The 9,121-nt window shown below is 48.4% G+C and overlaps 1 pseudogene; it reads left to right on the top strand.

The window, feature by feature from the left end:
- Nucleotides 1-7,691: 7,691 nt before the first annotated feature.
- On the top strand, nt 7,692-8,169 carry LOC119350186 (annotated as a pseudogene).
- Nucleotides 8,170-9,121: the final 952 nt, after the last annotated feature.

The following is a 9,121-nucleotide window of genomic DNA, read 5'->3' as shown; positions in this document are numbered from 1 at the left end:
ATGAACCTACTGAAAATATTTATTATGAAATTCCTTCGGGTATGATAGAGAAACTGCTAGCTAATCCTTATGCAGGAGACAGAACATTACATCCTGATATGCATCTAATCTATATATGTGGACGAAGTTTGTGGATTATTTAAGCTTGCCGGTTTGCCCGAGGATGAAGTCAAGAAGAAGGTATTCCCTTATACTTTCAAGGGAAAGGCATTGACATGGTATAGGCTATGCGATGATATTGGATCTTGGAACTATAACCGATTGAAATTGGAATTTCATCAGAAGTTTTATCCTATGCATCTGGTTCATCGTGATCGGAATTATATATATAATTTTTTACCTCATGAAGGAGAAAGTATCTCTAAAGCTTGGGGGAGGCTTAAGTCAATGTTATATTCATGCCCCAATCATGAGCTCTCAAGAGAAATTATCATTCAGAATTTTATGCCCAGCTTTCTCGTAATGATCAATCCATGCTCGATACTTCTTGTACTGGTTCTTTTATGAAGAAGACTATTTAATTCAAATGGTATTTATTGGAAAGAATTAAACGAAACTCTGAAGATTGGGAACTCGACGAAGGTAATGAGTTAGGTATAAACCTTAAGTTTGATTGTGTTAAATCTTTTATGGATACCGATGCTTTTCATGAATTTAGCACTAAATATGGACTTGACTCTGAGATAATAGCTTCTTTTTGTGAATCATTTCCTACTCATGTTGATCTCCCCAAGGAGAAGTGGTTTAAATATCATCCTACCATTTAAGAAAAAGTAGTGGAACCTATTAAAGTTGAATAAGAAACTATTGCTTATAATGTTGATCCTATTGTTCCTACTACTTATATTGAGAAACAACCTTTTCCTGTTAGGATAAAGGATCATGCTAAAGCTTTAGCTGTGGTTCGTGAGAGTTATACTAGAACACCTACACCCCGGAAAGTTGAACCTAGTAATCCTATGGTTAAATATCTCTTGGTCGATAATATTGATGGGCATGTTATTTACTTCTATGATGAAGCTGCTAGAATTGCTAAACCTGATATTAAAAATAAACATATACCTATTGTTGGAATGCCTGTTGTTTCTTTTAAAATAGGAGATCATTGTTATCATGGCATATGTGATGTGGGTGCTAGTGTGAGTGCAATTCCTTTTATTTCATATCAAGAAATTATGAATGATATTTCACCTGCTGAGATAGAAGATATTGTTGTTACTATTAAGCTTGCCAATAGAGATAATATATCATCAATTGGGATTGTTAGAGATGTTGAAGTCTTGTGTGGGAAAATAAAATACCCTAAAGATTTTCTTGTTCTTGGTTCCCCACAAGATGATTTTTGTCCCATTATATTTGGTAGACCTTTCTTGAACATTGTTAATGCTAATATAGACTATGAGAAAGAAATTATTACTTTAAGTTTGGGGGGGGGGTTCTCATGATTTTAATTTCTCTAAATTTCGTAGACAACCCCATGATAGAGAATTGCCTAGTAAGGATGAAATTATTGGTCTTGCTTCTGTTGCCGTACCTCCCACCGATCCTTTAGAACAAAATATTGCTAGACCATGAGAATGATATATTTATGAATGAAAGAAAAGAATTAGATGAAATATTATTTAACGAAATTCTTATTTTGAAACACAACTTGCTTGTTGAAATCCTTGCGGATCCTCCTCCACCCAAAGGTGACCCCGTGTTTGAGCTTAAACAATTACCTAATACTTTGAAATATGCTTATCTTGATGAGAAGAAGATATATCATGTTATTATTAGTGCTAACCTTCAGAGCATGACGGAAAGAAATTATTGAAAACTCTGAAAAAGCATTGTGCTGCTATTGGATATACGCTTTATGATCTTAAGGGCATTAGTCCCACTCTATGTCAGCACAAAATTAATATGGAGCCTGATGCTAAACTAGTTGTTGATCATCAACGGTGGTTAAATCCCAAGATGAAAGATGTGGTAAGAAATGAAATATCAAAACTTCTGGAGACAGGTACTCCCTCCATCTTAAAATAAATGTCTTGAGCTTAATATAAATTTGTACTAGAGTTAGTACAAAGTTGTGACACTTATTTTGAGATGGAGGGAATATAATTTGGAGTTAATACCAGTTTTAGTACATAAACTTGTCCTGGTGGGAACAAATTCATACATAAACTAAAAAACCCCATAAAACTGACCCCTTAACTCGTCTAACAGAACATTTTAGTACAATTTTGTTAAATCTAATGGCGAGGCGTCTGTCCCTGCTAACTGCGCATACGAAGCAGCAGGCCTGCTCTCTCTCTCTCTCTCCATCTGTGGGACCCAGTTGTCAGTGATAGTGCGAAATAAATAAAAGCAGGATTTTTTTTGTGCTACCGGGATTCGACCCGGCGACCATTCTCACTCGCGCTAACCAAACCAACCGGTAACTACAGTTACATAACTTCTCTTTTTTCCTTTCGGATGAGGATAAGCCAGCCGAGAGACAGGTTGTTTATATACTTTCTACCCAACACGGGGCGAGGTGAGCGGATGCGGTCTTCACCTGAATAATGCAGCGAGCGGGACATGTCGGCCAGCCGGTGCTCGTGGACGTAGCCGCGGTAGTAGTCCAGCACTCGAGCTTACACCATGCACCAGTGGCTCACTGTCGAGGCGGCCGACGTGCTCAAGCGCATGGTTGGTCTCGCGCGCCAGCACGGCCGACGTGCTCAAGCACGTAGTTGGTCCCGCTGTTGAGCTCCGCCTGCATGCGGTCACGTCTCATCTAGCCCAACGCTCGTCGCCCAGGTGCAAAAGCAAGACGCGCGCGCAGCAACAGCAGCAGCCGCCTCAGCCACTCTTTGTTGTCAATGTCGAGCTTGATTAGCTCTCATCATTTCCATTCTTGACTACCCAGCGTAAGCCGCGTCAGGGGCGGAGCCAATGTAGAAGCGTTGGGTTCAAGTGAACCCAACGACTTTTGCCTCGTAGGTGCATGTAGGTATGTGGTTGGCTGACCTGAACCCAGTAAAAAGTCCTGCCTGGCCCCATCAAATAACGCGAGGGCCATATTAACAGCTAAGCAAAGGGCCAGACCTAAAAAAAGCTAAGCAAAGGGCCAAAAGCCCACAAGGAGTCCATGTGCCGAGGCGGCCAGGCCTAAACCGTGATTAGCAGGCCCCTTGTGATTAGTCACGTAACGCAACCACACGCGATCCTCGTCGTCTGTTCGTTTTCCAAATCGCATCTCTCCACTCGCCAGTTCGTGTTGTTCGGCGCCTCGCCGCCGCACGCCGGCGGCAAGCAGGCCGCTAGCTGCAACACTTGTAGCCCAAAATTTAAGGTAATTAGATTACGTTATCACATCTCCTCATCTACTCTCTCTTATATATGTTCAATCTAGCTAATAGCCTATTAATACGAATGTACAATAGTGATTTTTTGCCCTAGTTTTTTTTCTATGGACTTTGATTGATCTAGGCTATAGAGGGGTATTATTCGAAGAAAATTGGGTCACCAGGTCCGGTTAATGATACAGGCACATCAAGATCACCCATTAGACGTAAGCAAAGTGCATCACAGGTCAGTGCAACTAGTCTCCCGAAACCTACTATTCACACAGAAATTAACTTAGATGAGCTGCCTTCTGATCAGGCCGATCGAAAAATGATTGCAGAGTACACAAGCAATCCAAAGAAGTAAGATGAGATTAGGCTCCAATATTTAACGAGGGGAACTTACGGGCCACCGCTTAATTTTGATTACCCGTAGGGGGAGATTGGAGATACTCAACAGAGATTTAATCTAGAATGGTTTGATGAATATGGTTGTTTGCTTGAGTATAGTGACAGGGTGCATAAGGCCTTTTGTTTGTGCTGCTACCTTTTCAGAGATTACAATAAGGGACAAGCTGGAAGTGATGCACTTGTAATTAGTGATAACGGCTAGAAGAGCAAAAGCAGACTAGATACTCATATGAGTAAAAGTAATGTTAATAGCTTTCATAATCTAGCAATAAAAAGATGTGATGCCTTGATGAATCAAGATCAATCAATTTAGGTTGCTATCGATAAGCAAACTGTTTTACAAGAAAGCAAAATTGAGTACATCTTAATGCTCGTTTGATTCGGTTTAAATTGGAGAGATGCTTTTCAGCAATGAATGTCAAGAAAAAGTTGCGGTATAAAATGGGTGATCGGTTCGTAAGTGACTCTCTAATTTACTATATTGAGAAAGATATATTTTCGACCATTAGTAAAGATGCAGTGTTTAATCTTTTTAAGGTGGGAAAGATCGAAAGGGGTCACTCTAAAAGTGAGTGACTTTACAAACTTCAATTGCTTGATGGTACTTACTTTAAACTTGTCAAACTAACTTAACATTTTTTTCAACGTTTCAGGAAGCTGAGAAGCTAAACCTGGAGCTATAAAGTTATTTGATACTACTCTATTATTTATAATATGTAGATAAGTGTTTTCCAATATATCAAACCGGTATGTTTTGCACTCTTCAATTTTTTAATGCAACACAATATGTGATATGTGATACTATATTTGTTTTCCATTATATTGCATATGGGGTGTTATACTTTTGTTGCAATTAGACTTTAATGTTCATAAATTAGTATCAAGTTCTCATAAAGAGTGAATGAGTGAACCCAATGGTCACATTTCCTGGCTCCGCCCCTGAGCCGCGTGATTTGGGAGGCCGGTTTCTCCAACGCCATCGTCGGGAGCAATCTCAACGAGGAGAGCGCGGACACACCCACTGCCGCCGACTGCAGGCCCCGTGAGGCTCCCCGCGAGCGTCCCGGGCGCACCCCAAATTGCCTCCGCCGGCCACCTAGTACTCCTCTCCCCTCCTCGCCGCCGCCAAAGGGTGCCGCCGGCAAAGCCTGCACGGCGTCGGCGGTGGCGGGGCTCTCCACCCTCTCGCAAGGCACGCGTGCAGCACGGGGCGGCTCGGCCATGCGAGAGCTCGAGACTCATGGAGGCACCGGCCTCGTGGCGGCTGGGCAGCGCGGGGGCTCGGTGACGCTGAGCGGCTCCAGTGTTGTGGTGGAGGCATTGGTGGCAGGCTGGTGGCTTGGGCGGCGGATCTGGCGCACGTTCGGCGCAGAGCGGGCGCGGTGACCGCGCAGGAGGATGCCCCCAGTGCTACGCGCGAGGGGCGGGCACATGGAGGCCTGGGCGGGAGGTGCAGCGGTAGGCTGGAGGTGGCCATTGGCACGCGGGCGAGCGTGCTAAGGGGTCAGGCACGGAACTGGCGCTCTGGCAGGTGCGATGTCAGTCAGGGTTGGTTGCTGTTCGGGTGGCGCGACAGGCCGAGGTGGAGCGGTGAGGAGCCGGTGGAACAAGTGAAAGTCTAGCACTCACTTTGGATCGGTGCCGGCAATAGCGGTGCCATGATGGCCATGGTGTCGTTCCCCTTCTTGAATGTATTGTTGTGCAGCTCCATTACACGACTCTCCGGGAGAAATCCCTAATTTTGGATGGTCGAAGCGGGCGATGACGGCGGCTATGTTGTTTCCTTCTTTGAGGCATCGCTTTGAAGAGTCAGCACATTACGGTTTGCACGGATCTCTTTGTCAGCGGGGACAGTGGACATCGGGGCGGCGGCTCCGAGTGGTTTTTGTTTGTGCGCCGAGATAGCGATCTCGGGAACAATGCGAGTGGCAGCTCTATGAGGTGGGGCTCGATCTCGACATTGGTTGGGTATCATCCTTGTCCTGCTTGGGCAGTGGGGGTGTCGGCTCGGTCGATGCGCCCCAGAGGGGGCGGTCTGATTTTATGTCGGGCGGCGGCCTCGGATGTGGTGCAACATTTGTGGTTTGCGAGCGGTTGCCCTGAGCAGCTTGGGCTGCGGGCAGCTGGGCTGTGCGGCATTGCTGCTTGGGGAGAGCGGTGGTATGTCGGGGCGGCGGCCCCGAAAGGCGGTGCCGGTGGAGTGCGCTGGGCGCGACGGAGCGGTGGATGTCGGGGCGTCGGCCCCGAGAGAATCTCTGTGGCGACTAGGCTTCTGTGGCAACGATGCTGGTGGGAGCGATGTCGGCGACGTGGCAATGGTTCAGGTAGTCGGCTCTTCTCTGGCATGTTCGCGGTTTTGCCTCGGTTTGTTTGTTGTTGTGGAGTCGAAGCTACGGCGCCGGGACCCTGTGGTATACGATGACTGGCTACAAGTGGCTCGTTCGGCTATTTCCTGTGGCGCCAGCTTTCGCCTGGTTTTGTTCTTCCGAGTTCTCCGTCTAAGTCGGAGTTGCGTTGTCTGGCCGCAGGTCGACATGTGTCTATTAGGGTGGGCTCTACCCTGTATGTGTCTGTCTCTGGGAGTGGGCTTGGCCATTCTTGTTCTGGTTTTTGCCTGGTTTTTCGTAATTAACTGGGCAATTCTCTTCTGCTTAATTAATAGATGAGGTAATCTTTGCCTTCGTTTAAAAAAAACCCGAGGAGAGCGCCTTCATGATGTCCTCTTACTCGGTGTGTTTCGCTGCGTGAACTTGTGCATCGACTCCGATGGAAAGTGATATGGACTACGGAGTAGCCTAGAGCAAACGTATAAATAGGGAATTAATGAGCGAGTAGCAGCTATACAACCTGGGCTACCAAGCAACGCTCGTATCCGCGTACTACCTCGTTATAGGTAGACCGAGCTCATCGTGTTCCGGCTCGTCGACCTCGGCGTGGTGCAGCTTCCTCCTCGTGCTGCTGGTGGCCGTGGACAAGAGCACGAAGGAGAAGGCACTGGCCTTTCCTGGATGTTCTGCTCCTTTTATACAAGGTCCTCGACCAAGCATACGCGCATGCGCTGGCCATGCCGGTGACTGTGAAGAACATGCAACACATGTTGACGTGCAGGTCGATCGATGTAGAAATTTCTCTTCTCAAAGATAATAAGGTTTATATCTCCAAGTTTACAGTTATGTGAGGGTCCGTATCTCCTTAACTTGTGCGGCGTCCCAGGCTCGAATCGACAGACAGTGCGTGGGCCTGCTGCCATGCTGACGCCCAGTTAACGGGGAATGGATGCAGCGCCGCTAGATTTAACGGATTTGTACTAAAATGTTCTATTAGACAAGTTAAGGGGTCAGTTTTATGGGTTTTTTAAGTTTCTATATGAATTTGTTCCTATTAGGACAAGTTTCTTACCTACTAATAAACCAGCTAGCGCTTCTGGTCGTACGTCGTCGGCGTTTTTGCAAAAAAGCCCCTGGCTTTTTCTAAAATCAACCCGCAATCCTATTGTTCAAGTTAACCCGAACCGGTACGGGCAAAACAGAAAAAAAAGAACAACTGAACGACCCACGACCTTGCCTCCCATCCATCCGCAGCGCGCCACCACCGCCGGGCCCCGTCCATCTGCTGCCCCGCCCTTCCGCGGCGCGCCGCCCCCACCGGCCCCCGCCGCCGCGCCCAAATTCCCTCCAGAGGAGAAGGGAAAGGAACGAATTTCTTCCGAAGAGAAGGGAAAGGAACGAATTTCCTCCGTAATGAAGACGGAGCAAAGGAAAGGAAAACGGAATGAGAAGAAATTCCAAGTGGGAAAGGAGCGAAGAAAATGGAACGGAACGAACCCAACCCATTGATTTCCCTAAGATAGAGCGGTCGTGGTTGCCGTGGCGCTCGCGAGATAGCAATTTCGCAGCAGAGGAAGAGAGGGGGCATCGGCCAGGCGTTGCGGTCGGGGACGAGGACGAGTCCAGCAGCTACAAGGAGATGATCATGTCGCTCCTGGCCAGCACGGGGCTATTCAACATCAGCGACTTCGTGCTGGCGCGGTCGTGGCTGGGCCAAGATGCGCCAGGTGCACCGCCAATTCGACGGGCTCATGACGAAGCTGCTGGCGGAGCACGCGGCAACGGCCGAGGAGCGCGCCCGGGAGGAGGGCCGGCTGGACTTCGTGGACAGGCTCCGATTGGTGGCCAGGAGCAGGCCGCGGCGAGGCGGTCAACGCGAGCCGCGAGCAGAGGATGAAGCCAGGATGAGCGGCGCGGGATCAGCAGAACCTCTGGGGGCATGCCGTAGCCCGTAGGTGGCGGAGGCTGTGCGTGGGGCCGTCCGAATCGGATCGGAGGCGGGGCTGCTGGCCGGATACAGAGCGGGCCGACGACTGGGGCGTGACGGCCAGATCAGACCGACAGCAGAGGAGCTTCCATGGCGCCATCCATGGCGTCTCTGGGTTCCTCGCCAATAAGGGGTGCTGCCCTGGCTCTGGCCAGCCACCACGGCCACGCGCACTCCAGGAGAGTGGAGTGCATCGACGGCGCAACATGTGTAGAAGAGGAGGAGCAGCAGCATTGGGTGATAGTGTGGCTCAAGAAGAGGAGGACCAGCGTTGGGTGAGAAAGAGGAGTGGCGATGTGGAATTGTGGATAAGAGAGACATGCGGATGGATGAGAAGGAAGAGTGGCGCTGGGCGGTCGGTGCATTTCTTTAATGAAATGAAAGGAAATTGGTTTTGTACCGGCTAGAAGCTACTGGATGCATGCGTGCTAGCATCAATTACAAAATTTTTATTTTCCAAAAGAGCACCGATTATTACTCACTTTTGTTGTTTGTTGTTACATTATATATACGCCCTTCTTTTAAAATAATTGTCCTAATTTTAATACAACTTTGTACTACAAAGTTAAGACACTTATTTAGGGCAGAGAGTATAATAATTAAAAGTGAGTGAAATATTAGAAAGAAATATTTTTTAATGGACAAGATATTTGAAGCTCACCCGTGCTTGCTGTCCATGAAGATGTTCCTCAAATCTGGATGTCATGGGTGAGATAGGGAGGAGAGACGGAGAGATGACCAATAGAGAGAGTGTGGCAGCGGTGCATCTTGCTCGCATCCTTTTTCGTCCAGCATCGCAACTGGGAGGGCCGGGCCGGGTTTCAGGCCGGGCCTGCCAAAGTCCGAGCCCGGCCCGGCCCGGCCGTCGGGCCTAAAAATCGGGCCCGAGCCCAGCCCATCTCACTAAAAGCCCGTCGGGCCTCGGGCCGCGGGCCGGGCTTCTTCCTTAAATGGCAATTTTGATGGGCCCGGACCCGGCCCGGCCTGGCTGTCGGGCTCAAAATCTAGGCCCGAGCCCGGCCCGTGGTCAAGGTCGGGTTGGGCCGGGCTGCCCATGGCCAGGGCTAGGGATGAGCACTACC

The sequence above is a fragment of the Triticum dicoccoides genome, chromosome 1B (assembly GCF_002162155.2).
Source record: "Triticum dicoccoides isolate Atlit2015 ecotype Zavitan chromosome 1B, WEW_v2.0, whole genome shotgun sequence".
Classification (NCBI taxonomy): domain Eukaryota; kingdom Viridiplantae; phylum Streptophyta; class Magnoliopsida; order Poales; family Poaceae; genus Triticum; species Triticum dicoccoides.
The sequence above is the reverse complement of the archived record's forward strand: the minus strand, read 5'-3'. Positions and strand labels throughout refer to the sequence as shown.